This window comes from Bombus bifarius, unplaced genomic scaffold, assembly GCF_011952205.1.
Source record: "Bombus bifarius isolate JDL3187 unplaced genomic scaffold, Bbif_JDL3187 scf7180000009125, whole genome shotgun sequence".
Lineage (NCBI taxonomy): Eukaryota > Metazoa > Arthropoda > Insecta > Hymenoptera > Apidae > Bombus > Bombus bifarius.
The window spans coordinates 483,408-503,833 of NW_022884914.1; the positions used below are offsets into that span (position 1 = coordinate 483,408).

General features: G+C 33.8%; 1 protein-coding gene across 1 annotated transcript in view; it reads right to left on the reverse strand.

Moving 5' to 3' along the window:
- The window catches only part of LOC117213810 (gamma-aminobutyric acid receptor alpha-like), a 75,107-nt gene extending 72,892 nt beyond the window's left edge, over positions 1–2,215 (reverse strand). The window contains exon 1 of the mRNA XM_033459501.1: positions 1,777–2,215. The gene's annotated coding sequence lies outside the window, so the exon portion shown is untranslated. The remainder of the gene's footprint in view (positions 1–1,776) is intronic.
- Positions 2,216–20,426: the final 18,211 nt, after the last annotated feature.

The following is a 20,426-nucleotide window of genomic DNA, read 5'->3' on the forward strand; positions in this document are numbered from 1 at the left end:
TCTTGGAAAAAGGTCCATCCCAAGAAATAATTTCTCCTCTGGCGCAATATCTTTCCCATCTTTTACTAAACTCGAATGTGAAAAGTTAAGGAACGTATTTCTTCAAAAAATGAATTATAGATTTGTATTTTCTAGATATCACACGTATTTATTGCGTTATATTTACTATTATTTAAAATGAATTATAACGTTACTAAGATCACGTATCAAGCATTGGTTTTACAAAGTTTACGTTAACGTGAAATTTTCTATTTATTTTTACGAATATCATATGCTTGTACGTCTAGTGAGCTCTTCGTTTGTTTCTTTAATTTATCTTTCGATTGGAATTCAATGAAAAAACCAATGAATGAGTACATCTTTCTCAGCGAGTTTTATTGTTGCAATATCATTTTGATAACATCCAATTATTTTATTTCACATCAGTAAATAATTAGCAATATTACATATTTTTTCTAATCCAACTTGAGCAAGGTTGGCAAACCAGTAACTTTGTCGAACGTGTTGACCATAACGATGAAGTAGAAGTATAGCTTATCTCAACTTTCGAAATGTTCCTAAGCTTAGCGAATTACGCTTCAAACTTTTTGCACTTGCTGTTATGAAAATACACTTTTCGACCTTTTAAAGTATTCTTAATGAAAGTGGCGAACAACTTTGCCGAAGAAGAGGATAAAGCATAATCTTTGCTACCGCGGATAAAGATGCCTAATTTTTAGATAAACTGACGATTTTTAAGAACTTTTTACTACACTTTCGTGACTTTATTCTTAAGAAAGTGAAGTTTTTTATCGTAATTTTTAGACTTGAATTCCTAAATTCTTAAAGTGGCAAAAATAATTTGCCATTGCGTCTTCTGCAATTCAAGAATAATGTTAAACAATTATTCTGACGTATCAAAAATTAGCACAATACTAAAATAAATATTTGTTCTATACTTATTTTTATCTGTACATATTTGTGCAAAAAGATGCACTTCGAATTTCAATTTATACGCCGTCCATATTAATATTTATAATCATTATTAATATTTCACCTTTAGTTTATAAAATTATATTTCAAAACAAATAACTGCCTAACTTACTTTCAGTGAAAACAAGCTTATTTTTATTTCTTATCATTTAAATTCTTAATAAAGCACAATGTAACATTTACTTTTATCATCCAATTATTTTATCTCGCGTCAGTAAATAATTATCATTATTACACGTCTTAGTTTCATTTGTCTCCGACTTGCACCCTCATCATTTTTCTCGGAAAAGAATCGCAGATATTAAACACACGAAGAAAGAACAAATTCATTGCAAGAGAGAAAAAAACAAAAATTAATTTTCAAACTAAATTTCAATAGAAACTAATGTTACGTTGCCGAACCAAAAATTACACCCACGAGCAAGGTACAAAGAGAGTGTTAAAAATTCTCACCGAAGGTCAAACGATTCTAATTGCACGTCGTTCGATTTGTAAAATTTGTTGTCAAAATAAAGTAAGAAACGAATCGTCAAGATACAGAAATAACTACGATAAAAAATTCAAAATATACAAGCAGCAACGAATATCACAAAAAAATTAAACGAGTAAGACTTTCGATTATTAAAAACCTCATTTCTCTTCCCTTTTTTTTCAAAAAAAATTGCTGATTCTTTTCAACTGAAATTTAATATATAAACGTCGATTTTGACTTTGGTTCGTGTCACTGGTTTCTTTGAAACGAAACTGAAGCTAAGTTTATTAGTAAACTGCATATTAAAAGAACGATATTTTTCACAAACTCACCTATTATTACGCTCGATGAAAAAACGCTGGAATCTCCATAATGAACTCGTATCGAAGATAAGCGTCTCGTTCGTCACATGGTCGTCGAAACAGTATGTACGACCGATGGTCACGAACGGATCCAGATGTCCCAAATTGATCGCATCGCGGAGAATCCGTGGTTCGATTTGATCGGCGAGTCAACACAACAAGATCACGGTCAAATATGAAAACATCGTCGACGATGGTGAACACGAACTTTGCAAAGAGACGAAAAGCACGTGGCGAAGCCACGACGCGTACTGGCTGCCTCGTACAGGACAGCTGACGAAGGGTGGCAACTCGGCGTTTGCCACCCTGCGCTTTCCCTCTTACTCTCTCGCTGATGCTCCGCATCGCTATGTATGTGTAGCTCTCGTTGCCCGATCCCCCACCGGTTTCCCAAAATTGATCAGATCGATGATCTATCGATGGTCTCTGTTTTTCTCTCCTTTCTCTTCTTTCGAGATTTTCCATCTTGATAAAGTGCGAGACCTGAAATTTTTTAAATGGAAGCGTTATCGTTAGCAGATGTAGTACGTAACAGAGTTCCGTTTTCAATGCGTTGTTTTCGATGTTGTTTTCCGTACGTGATCGAACTAAATACTAAAAGGTAATTTGACGTTAGACGATAGATCAAAAAGGGAAAAATACGTGTTCGTGCATTTATATTCGTTTAAGATTTTTCCTTTAAAAACGATTGTTTAGACGATACATAATTTATTTGGTCAGACATGTTATTTCGAACGAACGAAAATGCGAAAAATTTTATGCGACCTGTTTCGCGGTTATATTACAATTTTCGATACACCTCGTGCATATGCGATATACTTAGATACTACCATTCTAAAGGAATCTCCTCGTCTCGCTCATCGAAGAAATACTTTTCAAAGTTTAAAAGTTGAATATCGAGCGAAATTTGAGGAATGGCACGCACGTGCTAAGTTTGAAGCTAGCTTGCAGATATCATTCCTTGCATTTTCTCCTATATTCGATTGTTTGAAATCATATTGGAGAAGAAGAAGTTTTCTAGTATAATTCACGTTCATCGCATATTTTAATCGATCGATAATACGAACAGAAAATATCCGTAAAATAAATCCTGCGTTCTTAACAGGATAGAATTACATTATCCAATACAACGTATACGTATAATATATATTTTATCCAAAGAAAAGAAATAAAAAAGAAATATAATGTTGATTAATAAAATATAGTAGAACCTCGTTTATACGAACAATTCTGGGTACAAGGCAGTTCGGATGACCTAATAGTTCGGATAATAGGGGCTCCCTTAAGAGTTTGTATTTCTGAGGTTGAGTCTGAATTTGTTTGTACACACGAGGTGCGGATAAAGCGAGGTTCCACTGTAATACAATAATATAGTACAATAGAAATATAGGTTAAATTTTATAATAATTAATTACGGTTTGTCCAGGCATCGTGGCATTTGCACGTGAAGTAGTTGAAGTCAACAGAGCTCGAATTCATTGCAACAGAGAAGGAAAGAGAGAGGGAGATTTCCTGGTGAGAGATCCATTGTTGACAGTGCATTAGCAGTCTCCTGCGGTTCTACGGTACTCCATTCAGCAGTGGAGTTTTCTCGATATTCACTCGACAATGGGATTATCGATACCAAACCCGTGAACGGAAGTTATTAAAATCCGACAAACCTCGCCGGAAGGAAGATCGCAGCACGAAATATAAAAAAACATTTCCAAGATTGAGTGCTACCGCTATGCGCATTAAGCAAAATTTCCAATCGATTCTTCGATAATGTCTCAAGTGGACGACGTTTTTCGAGAATGAGGCACGTTTCGCTATTGATTGAAACGCGTCGTTACCATGTATAGCGTATTACGAAAACTTTATAGATCTCACTTTTAATTTATAATTTTGCGTATTTTGATACTAGTACTTAGCAAAGGGCTAGAACTTGAAAAGAAAGAGGAAAAGCTTTGTTAAATCGGATCGAATCATTTTATTATCAAATAAGACGGAAAAGACAAAATTTCGATCGTTTCTCGTCGTAATGGTTATAATATTTTTTCCGTTTGAAAATGTCAAACATGACTAAATATTGTAACGATAATAATACTGATTTATTTGTGCTTTAAGCCCATAGCCTATTACAAGGAAGGTGTTGCGTTCTTGTTCCTAGTTTCTTACGCTGTATTATATTTTTACATTGAATGTTAATTCCTGTATTATATCCTGATTTTATTTATTGTTATATTAACTTAATCCTTTCTTAATAATTACAAATAAGAATAAAATTCTGCAAAAATGTCAGCCAGGAAATCAATTAATTCACTTTACTGTAAATTACTAAGTATCTCTTAGGATTTAGTATATGCTTCATAAGCATCCTACAGAAATACATACCACGCGATAATTTTATAATTATCGTTCATACAAAAGACCTAGATACGATTACGACAAAATAATTTTTATAAGCATATCATGGCTTCGCCGATGATATTATTTCCACTAGTAACACAACGAAGTATAAAGGAACGCGGACACTCGCATCGATTTAAAGCCTCGTTATCGTCTTATTAATGGAGGAGCTAGGGAACCATATTTCTCGAATCGAGGTTGCTAGTGATTACTACTATTTACGTAGCCTTTTTCTCCATCGAAGTACCAGTGAGATCTCAAGGAATTGGTAATTTAATCCGGAAATCGATCTCGCGTCTTTCCTCCACCCTGCCTGATTACAGCCGCGATCGTTTCTGAAGAAATACAGGCAACGATCTCAATTTTTTTCCTCGGTATTTTCATTGTTACGACGGCAACTTAATGGCAGATTTCACCACAAAATCGCGAGGCGTAATTTCCAGAGTTTGCCGAGTTTTCAGACATTTCTCCGAAAGAATCACTTCCAGTGTTACGATTTTACTTTCCCGACGAAATATTTTTCCGTTCGTCATATCGGTAGCGTTTAATAACTTTTTATTTATTCATTTACGATAGTTGTTACCTTATCCTTTATTTTATTTAATTTTATATTCACAGTCCGAAAATGGACTTTTACAATATTTTCTGAAACTCACGCATACTTATACGTTTCTTACATTTGGCTTCAGCTCATTTGGCATTCAAAATTCATGAAACTAATCCTACTCTTCTATGTATGTATATGTATATTATAACTTAAACTCTCTTAACATATATATCTCTGTAGAAATTATAATTAATATGATAATATATATTAATAACAAATATATAATAATTATTATAATATGATTATATATATGATATAATACAAACACGTTTGCATTTGATTTATATAGATAGTTAGTTTCTATAACATAGAAAGAGAAATGAACATTATACGTGTCTTCTCTTGTGTGCAAATATTTGGAAATTAAATTTATGACTGTTTTCGATTTTTGTGATAATATCGACATTTAGTTTACAGGAACAAATGTTTGATATTGTATAATTTTCTAATGAAAACACGTTCTGCTCTTCAAACACGATCGTTTTCAATAGACAGCACTTAACTGTGTTGAAAAATTTGTACAAATGTTTTATTCATATGTTTACATGCCTATATATATATAAATATATTTATTTATTTATTTATTTATTTATTTATTGATGATTTATTTATTGATGACAGATGTTCCAGAAAAGATATCTTCTTTGAATCTTCTTGCAATCCTTATTTGGGTATTTTGATATAAATAGTATTTTTTTACTATATCAAAGAGCATACGATGGAATTTAAATTTAAAATTTTATAATGTAAAAACTACATGTATAGAAAAAAGTAAATTGTATGTCATATCTATCCGTGTCGTTTAGGATTCAGATTGATCTTGACTGGGTACTAAATGGCAGAACTATCTTCCCCTTATCTGCCAGAGGAATGCCTGTAGGATTCATTTACGATTTCGAAGGGATCGCTGAGGAACATCTGCGGGTTCTGGCGCAAAACCATTTCCTTGATAACACGTTTTATACATTTTTTTACTGTTCTTGTTGGTGCTGCTTGATGGATTATAGAGCCCCCCCCCCTTGTATCATCAGCGATATATTGACGATATAGAACCACATAAGTACACATGTAAATATATAAGTATGTAAGTGCTCTAAGAACGTCCCATTCCTTCACGGCAAACGCGAGAAAACGTTCATACAGATTATAATATCTAAAAGAATCGAACAAACGTCCTTGGAGCATCCTTACAGCATTCGAGTGTTCGATTTCCGATTCGGCAAGCAATCGTCAAACTTCGAACGAATACTGGTTTACACTTTCGTTAGCTTTTATCAAATGCTGATAAAGGGAAAGAAAAGCGAGCAACGTTCGCATATTGTTAGTATAACAATAGCGCATCGTATTAGTATAAAATTTAAAGAGACTAAAGCAAATCTTTCTAATAGATATACATTAACGTGTCACGCATAATTATATTACTTCAAGAATAATGTCGAGATTATCGATTTAAATACCTTTTCTCAATTCCTATAGGCGGAATATTTTTATTTACGTATTCTATTACGTACACTTTATATGTATGCACACTACGTATGCGTATTACGTATGCACGAATTTGGAAAAAAATTTGTAATTATGAAGAAACTTCATGAAATATCTATTCTCAAAAATGTATGAACTCTTTGAGTGTCCGATAGCGTTAGGCCTCTTTCACACACCGATACATATATCGCGATGTATGATATTATGAAAGCTATTATGAAGGCGATGTATAATCGGTATCCATCATACACATGTCGCACGTGTGTATCGTTGTGTAAAAGAAGGCTTATTGTATACCTGCTACTTCTTCGCGTAATATAAAAATAAAAATTCTTACGTAGAATCTATAAGATTGAGGTCAAGCAAAAGTTACGACAAATGATACACAGAAAGGATATCGCGAAGGACAATTCAACGAAAAGAGTCTAAGATAAACGATGCATCGCAAAGAACAATCAAACATTAAGGACGATTAAACAGAAAAAGATTACGATAAATGATACACGCAAAAGATATCGTGAAGGATAATTGAATGAAAGTTGAACGACACACCACAAGGAACAATCAAACGTTAAGAACGATTAAACAAAAAAAAAAGAAGAAGAAGATCACCATAAATGATACACAGCGGAGAACAATTAAAACACATTAGGAATGGATGCAGGTTTTACCTGCACCACCTTCGCTATCAAGAGAAAGGTTAGAAGGGAAGAGGAAATAGCCGAAAGGACTTCCAACTTCAATGAATCCTTTGAGCTGGATGCTCGTCGGGCGTGTATTAAATCGGATAAAATCGCGAGATGTGATCATAAAGGTAAAAGGTATTTCGTAGGCAGCGCCCCTACGTATGGGACCTGTACAGGTTTTCGTTTTCACCACGTTTTCGGATCAGCCGCGTGTTCTTCCCAGGTATCGGAAGATCGAGCCGGCCCGTGAAAGCACGATAAAAGATGGATGATGGGAAAGAAGGATGCCAGGGAAACAGCGAGTTAAACGGAGAAACTCCGCATGAAGGGTGCTCCAAGATGGCATCGTCAGCGATATTCAGGAATCTTCTTTGTCCCACCTTCGCCCCTTTGTGTCTGTCTCGTTTCCTCTTCCAGCCTGCCTACACTTTGACTTCGACCTCCGTCGCAGATACCCTCTTTTCGCCTTATACCCTCGATAACCTATATTCGGCGTTGCAACCGCGAAACCTCAAGGAAAGAATTTCCCTCTTAACCTGTATACACGCTAACGCCAAGCCCGTTGATTTTCATCGACGGTGGAATGAACCCGGAAATTCCCGAGGAATCATAAAAGGATACCCTGCCCTTTTTATACCGCGCAACCGACGAGAATGACTCTCTTTAAGACAATCGAACCATTTCGATGATGAAATTTACCAAGTCTTTGTTGGGTGAAAGAGGCGGGGAGCAGGGTTTGGGGGAGGCTGGAAGCTATTTGAAGGACGTGGATAGGGAAGAGAGCGGAGGAGATAGATTGGTTTTGATAGGTTCGATTGGTATTATGTGGCGAACGTGTGCTTATATAGATCAGTCAGATAGTTATAGAAATTAATAATTGCGTAATTATTCATTTTAATTGAATATCCGCGGTATGATGAGTTGATGCATTGTTGCTTTGAGTTACGGTAGAGTAATAGTAGTATTTGGACGAACCGGGCGACGGTTTTATGTCAGTTCGACGAGTCGGTGATCGGTGCGTCAACTGTCGAGTATGGGGATTAAATTTTCAACTAAATTTGAATGATACAGCGGAGTGTGAAAGATAAATTCAAGAGATAAGTAGTAGAAAGAACGCCACGATTTTAGAAAAAGGGCTCGTGATTGATAAGAACGATTAACTTGTTAGTGGATATAATTAATGCGCGTATGTGTGTGTCTAGAATAAGCGAACGTTATCAACGTGGTAATGAAAATTTAGTACAAAATTATTATACACAAATAAGTAGTTCAAGCTTTCTTTTGTCCACCACTGTATATACACATTCGCATCTCAAACACGGAACGTTATTTCATCACGAACAAACAGATATTCACACATGTAAAAGAAGAGAAGGAAAAGTCTACTCTGACATTTCGAAATGATCCCTACGAACAGCTTCTTCATTTATATTCCACGAAACGAGATAAAACGTCGGTGTTTCGAATGAAATTAATCAGTACTCGATCCAGAAGCGGCGGAATGTTGAACGGAAGGTGGAATATACTCGAGATCGTGGAAAAGCATCGAAAGTACTCTGCGAAAGTTCTTAGGTAAAGAGGCTTCAGTCGAGCAAGCTCGCGTCCAGCTCACACTATCTCTCTTCATCGTCCTTCTTTTTTCCTATTTCCTTCTCTTTTTATCTCTACAAGTCGGGCCTACACCTACTTGTTACGAGCATTGCTGATTTTTTGCAAAAAGAACGCAAAGAAAAAGAAACAGAAGTTTTAGGCGCTTTTAAGATCTCATAACAGGAACCCGGTTTGCTTCTTTCTTTTTTTCTGAGAAAGTTAAATTATACACTGGCAATCTGAAACGGAAGTCAAGTACAATCTTCAGGGAGATTTCCTCTGGAAAAGGAGATCAAGCCTTTATAGGAGAAGAGCTAATGGTCATACCATTTTTGTTTTTATATTTACAGTCTTTATGAATCGTTCCAATTAACTCTTTTATTCTACCTTCACTAAAATGTTTATTAATTTTTGTATTGATTTTCTTAATTACCTTGTCAGTTTCTAATGTCACATATTTCTTTTTTTTTTTAACGCCTGATACTTCGTTGAAAAAGGTGAAGCATTTAGATAGATTGTGTATCATAATAGTAAGCATAGATCGTTATTGTTATAATCGTAAATACTGTTGTTAATTGTTCACTTATCTGTTATTTGGTGATTGTTTATTACAAGTAGCTGGATTCGTTACGATGCAGCGCTGAGATATTTAATTCATAGATTTAACGTCTATGCGTTTCATCGCCATACTAACATATCTTAACTTACATATATGTGACATCAAATATTTGAATTCGATACTTCCACTTGAGCATCGGGCAAAAAAGATGAGCAAAAACACCGATCTGCGTTCTAAAATTCTTCTTCGAAAACGTTCAATTTTGCCTCAGAGTATTCTCCCGAGATCCACTAAATCTCCGCTGCAGAAAGCTCCGTGTCCGAGATACGCGGAAAAAAGCGACGTTTCTTGCGCTTTTTCGTCGTTCTTTTGTAATCCCATCGATTTGAGATTTCCAGCGAAATTACAGAAAATAATACACTGTCAAGATATTCAACTGCAGGTACATTCTTGAAGATTAAGAGAAGCAGAATTGGCCAACCGAACATCAAATTCTTCCGCCTTCTATTCTTTTTCCGTTGTATTGTTCGACAGAGAAAGTAGTTGGTCCGATCGATACGAAGCTTTAACGAGCTTCTCACAATCAAGGATAAACTTATACCTCGATTTACCGTAATCTGTCAAGAGGGACTCCACAATTTTCTCAACTCTTCTAGTCGTAATTGGAATGACTGCTATCGATATACAGTGGTCGCAAAAAGTATTTGCACATCTATGTATCGTGACATTTACATAGATACTGATCGATCAGGACCAAGTATATTAAATCGTAAATTTTAAATCACCTAATGATAATTTTATGCGACTATGAAAATTCGAGTGAAAATTCTGTGAAAATGAAATATAGAATACGATGAAAAAATATTTCATTGGAGAATAAAGGTATATGCGAATATAAAAGTTATTTAGATTTATCAGCTTCTAGCTCAAAGTTGAAACTCGATAGAACGTATTTAAATTTATCACGAGCTATTTATGTACGTTAATTTCCAAATAAAAAAGATACATTTGAAATTTGATATTTTGATATTCAATTGCAACGCGTATACATATTGCGCTGTACATTGTTAATTCGTTCTAGCGTGTTGAACTGTTTATGTTGGAAGCACCCGATAGTTTTAGAAGGGAAGAACAATCGTAACGTAGTCTGTCATCGTTTAACGATTGTTAGAGCAATTAACATGTACAAACACAATCAACAAGCACGAAAACATGTGTACTCAAAGTATTTGGAGGCCCGATATTTGAACAGTAGCGTTGTATACTCGACAAACAAATTAATTTTATAGACACACGAAACTGTTGTTCACTTTTTATTTGAACGCTGCATACCTGATTTCAATTTTATGTCTTTTCGCGGAAATTGTATTAGTGGAAATTATATTTTTCGGGTTGTATGAAAAATTGAAAGGCGATAAGTGAGCAAAGAATCATTAAATAAAGAAGAAAAGAATTTGAAATAGGAAGTCAAAACTTGCCTCGCACACAAGACAAGAAAAAGGTAGATACGAATAGGCACGGAGCCGAGTTTCATTTGCAATATTCCATGTTTGCTTGGCCCACGATGCTCACGAAAATCTTCTACTTTCCTGAGAACCCTCAATTCGGGGTCGCCTCATCGTCTGGCGAAATGAATTTGCGAACATTCGTCGCGCAAACACAGCGCAGCAAAAAATCATCTCGGTGAGATTTACTTTTCGAGCTTTCGAATAAAATACCACAAAATGCCTTTATCTTGGCAAATAAGTAATTAACGTAACGAAGATAAAAACAAACCAACGAGAGAGTCATTCCCAACTGCGATAACGAAGATTCAGCAAAAAATGCAGCAAGTTGGAGAATGTACGAATATTTTTCACCTGTCGTTTAATTACTTGAACATTCTGTTCTTCTCTTTGGTATATTCTTGAAACTGAAATTCGTATTATAAAGCGTCGTTTTTAATCAATATTCTGCTTTAAAGTTTCCCGTGAATAATATGATACACCGGCGCTTTGCGCGAAAAGTTTCCTATCGAATTGACTTCTCGACTTTCGAATATACCGAAATTACTTTCGCGAGTAAGTTCTGCCACGAGAAACACCTTGAGACCAAAATCGTACGTTTCGACTAACGGTATAATGGAATTTTGAACAGCAAGGTCTGTCAATATCGAATACAGAAGCAACCTTGAAGAGATAAACGTTAAAGGAGAAAAAGAATTATTACGAGTTTATAAATAAAAAAAGGGTGTAACTGATCAACCCCGTTCTTTGTCAATTTTTCAAGTTTATTATATAAATACACGATCGGTGCCCGATTTTTAGGAAACATTGATTATCCACCGCCATAAGTTCGTTTGTTAAAAGGTAGGTTTGAAAAAAATTTGTTTACGATATATCATCACTTATTTTACTTTTCAATTTATAGAGTTGAGCAACGTGGCTCCTGAACGACACAACTTATATACTCAAATTCTTGTCCACGTTTTTTAAAACATCCTATACACTGTTCGACTCTCTCTACTTTGATCAAGGTAAAAGAAAAATTAAAATAAATCACCCTATACATCTGATCTAATAATCGGTCCTGACATTATAAAGAAATTTATACTTAATGTTCCATCCAAAAATGTACGTCGTTGTGAACTACTGCAAGTTGAACATCGTCGTACATTCTACGGTTATTTTAGCTGCTTCAACTGCATGATACTACATGCTTTTAGCATGCATAGCTTTTTTCTAAAACCATCTCGCTTAAACACACACCAACAATTCCTTATATCGCTTTAGATCTTGTCTGTCTCATTGTTTTTGTTCTTATTGTATTATAGTTAGTAATTCTTGGTATTTAAGTTAGATTTAAGTACTTAGTTATCTTTTTGTCAATTACTTACTAGCCAGAATTATCGTTACAATTAGCTGTTAAGTTTCCAATAATTATAATTATTAATCCATTACTCACTTACTTGCGCACCTCTCCTCCTTCGTATTACTAATGGATTACTCACAAGATAATGTAATATTACGATATAATAAATAAAACAGAATAATGTAAAAAAAAGATATAATACGAAGAATAATATAATAACGAAATAAAATAAAATATACCTAAATCTACACTCTCTACTCGACTATTTAATTTAATTTAAAAATAGCGTATATAATATCAATTGCTTTTACTTTTCCATTTATGGAATTGATCGATATAACTTTTGAAGTATACATATCTCCCGAAGATAATTATTTCGTTCGTAGAAAAGTTCTATCACCGAATAATATATTATCTTTAAAATTGTACTTTATTCCCATTGGCTTCTAATTTTTTGAAATAAATTTAATCGCGCTTTCATACGAACAGGTATGTAAAAGATCTCAGATCGAAAAATATGTCTGTTGGTTCTCAAACTCCTCTCGATTTTTCGTTCATATTTCTCCCGTTTTCCGCTGTTTATCTCGCAGATGTTCATCGATCTGCTGGCACAGCCTCGATCGTAAGTCAAGAATGCAGTCTAGCGAAATGGAGATAAACCAGTGACGATTGATCGCGAACGCTTTCAAGGGTTCTCGATATCGTCCTTGACACCTGGTCCTTTGTCTTCTATTCTGCCTATGCTTTCGCTTATAACCGAGCAACAGAACTTTCTTAAGATTCTTTTTTAAAGCCATCTTCGTTGTGCGCCAAATTTATCACGCCACTCGTAAATTCAGATTTCGATCTTGAATTATCGACTTATATTTCACCTATTCTATATATACATCAAAATAGTTCAACAAATATGAAAAAAGAACGAGACACACGATAAAATTATTTATTTCGTTAGCGAATATTGTTGAGAATAAATACGCGATATAAGCGTTTTTATCTTAAAAAGATTTAATAAACTGACAGTCTTTATGACAATTCGATTAAATTATTAATCAAATGTAATTCTTAAGTTTCTTAAAAAGATAACTGTACATTCTACGTGAGAGAAACTATTCCTCCGTTTTAGTCCTCGTTCAAGCATCGAGACTTAATAAACGCGTAAAGTAATTTTCTCATTATTTCCTGCTCAATTGACGAGGTTTTGATGGTCTTCATCGGAAGATGTTCTTCCCGGAAGATCCGGAAATTGCGTACTACCTTAACGGAGACATGATGGAAAACGTCACTGCGGATAAGACAGAATCCTTTCAAGTTCTTGAAGTCGATTATCGTTCGAGAGTCTTGATCTTGGCAGAATTCCAGAAAACAATCTTACCACGCATAGAAAGATGTAAAATAATTTCTCACGGATAATATATTCAATATTGTCCCTTCTAAAAAATCCTTTCTTCGTATCGAATACATTATCATCCGAATAAAAATCTATTCCTAACAGTAGAATTATTCGAATTCTACAATACGAACAAGAGTATTTGTTACTATTGAGGATTTGAATAATTTATTCCAAACACATTATGAACTCCAGCACCGAGGAAATATCGAAACTACGGTTGTAAAAAAAATATTGAGTACAAAAGTTTCGTCTTTTCCCTCATAAGGATCTGATTAACCGAATTCTTAATAGGAATCTACAGAAAACAATATATTTTTTTAATTAAAAAAAAATTGAGCTTCAAATAATCTTGAAAACGTCCCACATCTAAATTAATTAAACATCTTCTATTTTATATATATATATATATTATTCGACGAGTTGTTCGAACATAACATTTGTAATTTCGAGCAGAACTTGCAGTCTCTAACGCAGTTTTAAAGCACATGCAAATATTTACCAGAAGTACAAACAAATTAAACCTTACTCCTTATCGCTATACTTTTGTTTGTAAATGTTTTTCGAAGAGTTTGCGAAGCTGAATCTTGGTACGAAAAGGCAGGGACTGAAACGAGAAAAGTTTCTTGAAGAGATCTCAACGTAGTGTCCTCGCGCTGTCTACTTTGAGCGAAACCGCTAACGATTCCTTTAAGATTTCGGCTGTATCTATTTTTCAATACCACCTGCTCCCATCTCGAGAATGAATTGATACGAAGGGTAAATGGAAAAGGGACGACCAGAGGTTACGTTTAACAAAGGCTGAACGAAATTCAATTTCAGCTGGAAGTTGGAGCCTTCGAGGCTACCTTTTTGTACACTTTCATACTGATCTCTTTTACCCTTTTGTAATTATTCGTTACATATTACATATTACATGTTTCTAATCTTTCTTTTTAATTAAGGATAGTCGCGCTCCTTTGATGTGAGCGATCATAGCTAAAAAAAAAAAAGAAAATACTATGTATCATTTTTGGCTATCGAGATTGTTCACGACCTTTTTTTACAAGTAACCTTCGATGCTAGCCTTACAACTGCAACTCATGAGTTTACATATTTATTTTGTACCAAAACGTCTGAACCAAATAATTAAGAGAAAAAATATTTTCTTTTTTTTCTTTTATTTCGTTTCGTTGTCCTTTATTTCCTTCAGCTAATTTAGAGCGTCTATGATGTGATTCTTTGATATCAAAGCGATCTTTCAATTCAATTTGTACTTAAGTCTTTGGGTTCAGATAGAAGATGTTATTATCTAGCATATAGCAGCTACCCTTATCTTATATGGATGTTACCTGGTTGCACAAGGTGCAAATTATTGGTGTTGTTTTGCATAGGAGGTATTCGTGAGTGATTTTCGTGTGTCCAATTCTGAGCCTTGTCATAGTCGACTTTCCTTTTCTATTTAAGTTTTCTAAATTAAATTTTCTATTTAAGTACTATATATCTATTATTGTTTATGAGGTTCGAGCAGGTTTCTCGAATGGTTTGCATGATTTCGCGTTTCTTTTTCTCGTTTATGGCTGTTATTGCGCCGACTAACGAAAGATATATTTATTTCCATTTAAAAATTAGAACTGCATTTTATGAAATCAATGTTCCTATTATCGTAATAACAAATGTACAACGTAGTCCCTCTTATTTTTACAATTGACTCGATGCGTGTTTAATAAAATTAGAAAAGCGTAGAACAACAGGGACAGGAACTATTAGCGCCGCGAATGATCACCAAACTAAGGAGTTTCGTAATGCAGAAGGAGTACATGTCTCCATAACCTACTCTTAATCCTATTTAACTTTGCACGAACCAGAGTCGATGTTCGCAAACACCGACAAAGCCGTATCAGAGCTTCCATTTCTTATGAAATTAATTTAGACGCGGTTCGAAACCATCTAAAGGTGAGTTTAGACCAAACGAGCAAGAACATAATACGTTTAGCGTAAACAGTCATCGATTCTCGATTTCGATTTTGACGAGCAAACAACGAGCAAACTACGTGTTAGTTTGTTTAATAAAGAGACGAGTGATAAAATTGTAATAGTCAATGTATATTAAAATCACTGTAAGTACAAGTACAGAGATAGTGTATGATAGTGTATAGTCGTCGCTCGCTCAATGCTACTATTCAACTCGCTATAATGACTCGCTATAATGACTGTTCTAGAGAGCACGTTCGTCTATTTGTATCGACCGGTGTTATTATAAAAAGTTCAAATGTAACTCCGATTGACAATTACAAATAACAGCGATAATATTTTGTCCGGAGTTCGTTTTCCTTTGAACCTAGACACCAAAACAACGTTGGTATTCCAAGGCAGAATAATATGAGTCTCTTCCGATTCAAATCTTCCGTTGAATCATGTGCTGCTACAGCTTGATCTAAACACACCTTAGTGGTGCAACCACGAGCAAGCATTCACTCAGGAAAGTAAACCTACAGTGACGGATAGAAGAACACGCTATGCATTTTTTACAAGGACTAGAAATTTTTCACAGGTATTCGTTACAGTCATCAATTTTGCGTTAGATCGCTTTTATTGAATTTAGGTCCAGTTAACAAAATTACATTGTTTTTTGTACATCTTATCTTATAAGATTTCTTTTGTTCACCACTGTAATTGTGTGAAAGGGGCAACATTTTTTACAGTTTCGTTATCAAATTATTCTGACAAAGAAGACCGAACTCTCAATTAATTGTTTATCGTAGCAACGATAGTCCACTGTATTGTAGATAAAACGGATCATTTAAATTAATTTCGATCTTCGTGTGAAAGTCGATTTCAAATTATTCTGATTCTTTAACGTGATGCTACGCTACATATATTCATGTACAACGTATTTTGTGAATTTATTTAGTCAAATGAGAAACAAACTAGAAACAAGATTTTTAGAGCACGCGATCACGAAACGGAATCGTCGATAAAGCGATGAAAATCTAGCGCGCATTAAAATCCACTTCACACGACTCTTATTTTCACTCAGACAGATGCTCGAGAAGTTTTCCATGCGTCGTTATCTTCGATCCTTGATCGCTAAATAAATAATGCATTCTGCCTTTTGTACAGCTCATTTACTACTTCTTTCGCGTATTACAGCTTCGCATTATATACCGGGTGTGTTCAGATTTCCTTTCTACTAAAATAATAACTTTATTTCCAAAAATCCGCTCAGTAATAATATGATTTAATTCAATGAAATATAATATTTAATAGATATTCTTAAATAATGAATACTTTACATCAATATAACACACATATGAGTTCTAACAGTAAATACACCGTTATTAAAAAACCAAGCTAACGAACGAAAAATGTAAGTATATAAAATCCGTAGCCCGGATGTTACTACAAAAACAATAATCTCTTAGTTACAAGGATTATTTTAAATTCATAAGGTCCCTAGATTACAAATTATTCTCGCGTAAATAAAAATTCATGTATGTAATTATTTTCCATGTAAATAAAATAATGATAACATGTAATGTGTATGAACAATATGCAAAATATGTAAATAAGATGGAATAAATACACGTACCAAAAATTCGTATAATCGAAATAAACGTACGTGTCATTCATTCGTTAAGAATCACAAAATCTCCGCTTAATTTATTGCACCCTCTATACCGTTCGTCTTCCAACTATAATCCCCCACATTCGACCAAGATAACACGTCCGATTCTCATGACAAAACGATTCTCAGGATGGCATATTTCATAGCTGTAGCACGTGTCGCTCAAAATCGACGCAGCTGTTGCATTTCGAAAATGTATCCCGGCCACCTCGTTCAAGGCAGTCACGTACGAATCTTTCGCCAAGATTAAAGCTTTCGATCCCTAATTCGAGGACACTCGTAAAGATACGACACCCGAAATATTATATCAATATTCCCATGAAATTATATACAGGAACATTTCGAGTTTCAACATTCACATAATTATCAAGATCTCTTATATTATCTGCGATCTTCTATCGCTTTTAACGTCTGTTAGTCCTTCAACGTTTAATCAAATTTACTTATTGGCGACTAATGACGTTAATAGGCTGCTACGAAGATCACATTTTATTAATGCTCTAATCCTTATTAACCAGTCATTCTATTTCGTTAACAAATTCATATACTTTCCATAATTAATTATTAAGTTAATTATGCCCACCACTGAATACCTTTTTCCGTTTCAAATATGTACATATTTTATTACTGTTCGTGCACAATGTATCCTTTGCTTTATTCGATTCAGTGAATTCTGATTGGAAGAATTTAATATGAAACTAACAGCATTCTAACATAATTAGAAAATTGAAGAGTGAAGTGAGTGCAGCGGGATCAGGAAACATACATGACGTTGAAAAAGCCATGATGACGACATTAAAAAGCACAAACTTGATATCGAATATTGTCTAAAGCAGGTAGATTTCCCTGGCAACAGTAGAAAATCTGAAATATACTAACGCAACGAAATGTTTTCATCTCGATAGAGACGATTTCATAGAAATGGAAACAGTGAACGCTACTGGCAATGGAGAGGTGCCTTCTGACGTCCAAGTATCCGAGGCATTGGAAAAAGCGTTTCGATAGTTTGAAATACAAAAAGAATATAAATATATGCAGTTATTTATGGTGAAAGAATTATAATAAGACTCAGCAGCCAAAAAAATATGGGATCCAGAAATATTTAAAGAAACTGCCAGTTAATTTTAATCTATATTTGAAGAAGTGAAATTTTATATGAGAAAAGTGATATCATTCAATTATCCGAACAATTTTGTTTTTTCATATTATTTCGGATAAGTGAGATTTTACTGTTTATGCTATTTTTATATCGTCCTTTCATATAATGCCTCGTCGTTAATCTTAAGCTCCCCAACTTTAACCTTAGAACTATTACAAGTGCTATAGAATTATTTTCTTGTACAACAAGAAACAAGTGTTACTACGATATGCAATAATCTAAAAAAATCTATAAAAATATATATATATGCAATAATCCAAATTGCTTGAAAAAAGAAATTCCGACGGAAGATTTTGCTGCATAAATTACATTAAATTGCTATTCTCAAACTCATCGTATTGTTAATATCACGTTGCACTACTATTTCCTTGAGTAACTAACAAAAGTTATTTTATTTCGAATTATTTCGACGTCGTAAACCGTTCCAATTTTTTACGACACGCTATATGTACTAATTAAAAACAGAAACAACACGTAAAACGCCTTTACTGCTGATGACTGACCGCTTTGTTGAACAATAATAGCGTAAATAACTATGTGGTCAAGGTACAATAGAGATATTAACCTAACATTGAAATGCTCTGTTCCGTGCAGATTTATGTTCTTTGACTGAAATTGGTTTGCACTTGCGTAACGAATTATATGGAGTTTTCGCCAACAATTGAGCTGTCAGTGATTTGCATGTTTTTCGTCAATGGAATTTGAAAAGTGAAAGGCAATTAAAGGCAACTAACACGATGCAAAATATAAATAACAATTGTTATTTGTTTGTTATAGATCATAAGTAAATTCTACGTTATGAAATTTATAGAATCTATTTAAAATCGTACAGTTATGGAAATATGCAGACATTTCCAAGTTAAAAATCATAATTCTTGATAATACCATAGAAAAGAATTTTAAAATCTTTTTAGATGATAGCAAAGAAACGAATACAATAGATAACATTGCAATAGAAAGATATCTATACTATCTATGTTTATTTTCTTATATTTTTATATTTTTGTTAAAGATATGTAACGAGTCAGGCTATAATAGGTATCGAATTTATTATTTCATTTTCAATTTAAAAATTCATAACATCGATCGTTGTGATACAAGTATTCAGATATGTTCTTTGTTTGAAATTCTATTGACCGTGATTCAGAATTTTATATTCGTTCCAGTTGTAAGAAGAAAGTAGGAGTTTGTAATTTTGTTTTATTCTTTTCTATGCACTTAGTAGAAACGCTGTAAAATATGTCGAGTTTGAGATTTTTAGGCCACGAGACAATGTAATTATAAACATTTCCTTCGTGTGTAAATACTTCCTTGATGAGCAAGTAATATCGATTAATTTCTTGTTCAACTTATATAGATTTCTTAATTGTAGAAAAATTGTACTAATCATTACGATAGTTTTAAAGTATATGTTCATGGAGTGAAATCCTTGGCGAACAAGAAATTAGATGAAATATTTATCGAATCAATTTAACTATAGGTATAGAGTCAAACTAAATTTCTGGAAGCAAGCGTCGATTTGAAAATCCATGATTTCGCAGAATGGTATGGAGTGGAAGACAGTATTAACCACACAGTAGCTAAGAACTTCATAACTTTCTCAATCTAGATGAAACGAAAGAGTTTTGCATTATAATCGCCAAATACAGTGGCTGACTTAAATGGAAAAGAACAGGAATCAAGTTACTCAGATAGTTGCAGTTATCCGTTCATAACTTCATATTCTGCCGAATTAATAGTTTGAAATGAATTTAAATGGTTTGAATTAATTGAAAGTTATTCCACGGAGCGTAGAATTTGAAAACGCAAGCCCATTCAGCGAATATGCTTAGTAAGTTTACGCGAAAATACAAAAAAAAGCGTGTTGTTTTACTCATTTTTTAATCACACGTCGACAATCGAATAAACACGAAGTATGTGCAAAAACTCTGCTTAATTTTATTCTTTCTATTCATTGCACTCTAGCAAACTTTTTTATTTCATTTAGTAATACCGCAAAATCTCTCGCAAACTTATCTGTTATGAAATTGATTTAAATAAACTGCAAATGTTTAAGATGATTTTTTTTTAAAGAATTACGCAATTATGAGCTCTGAGGAAGAATAAATAGTTAATTATACGATACGAAAAACTCGATAACAAAGTTATATAACAGAGTTTAAAAAAGAAGAAAGTGGTCCACGAAAAGCAACATTGATATTTATTTTAAGAAATTCGTTAAACCAGAATAATTTTTTTCATATAGTGCATAGTACCACAGTGGATTCGATTATTTCCTTTCGAGTCACAATCGTTCATGGAC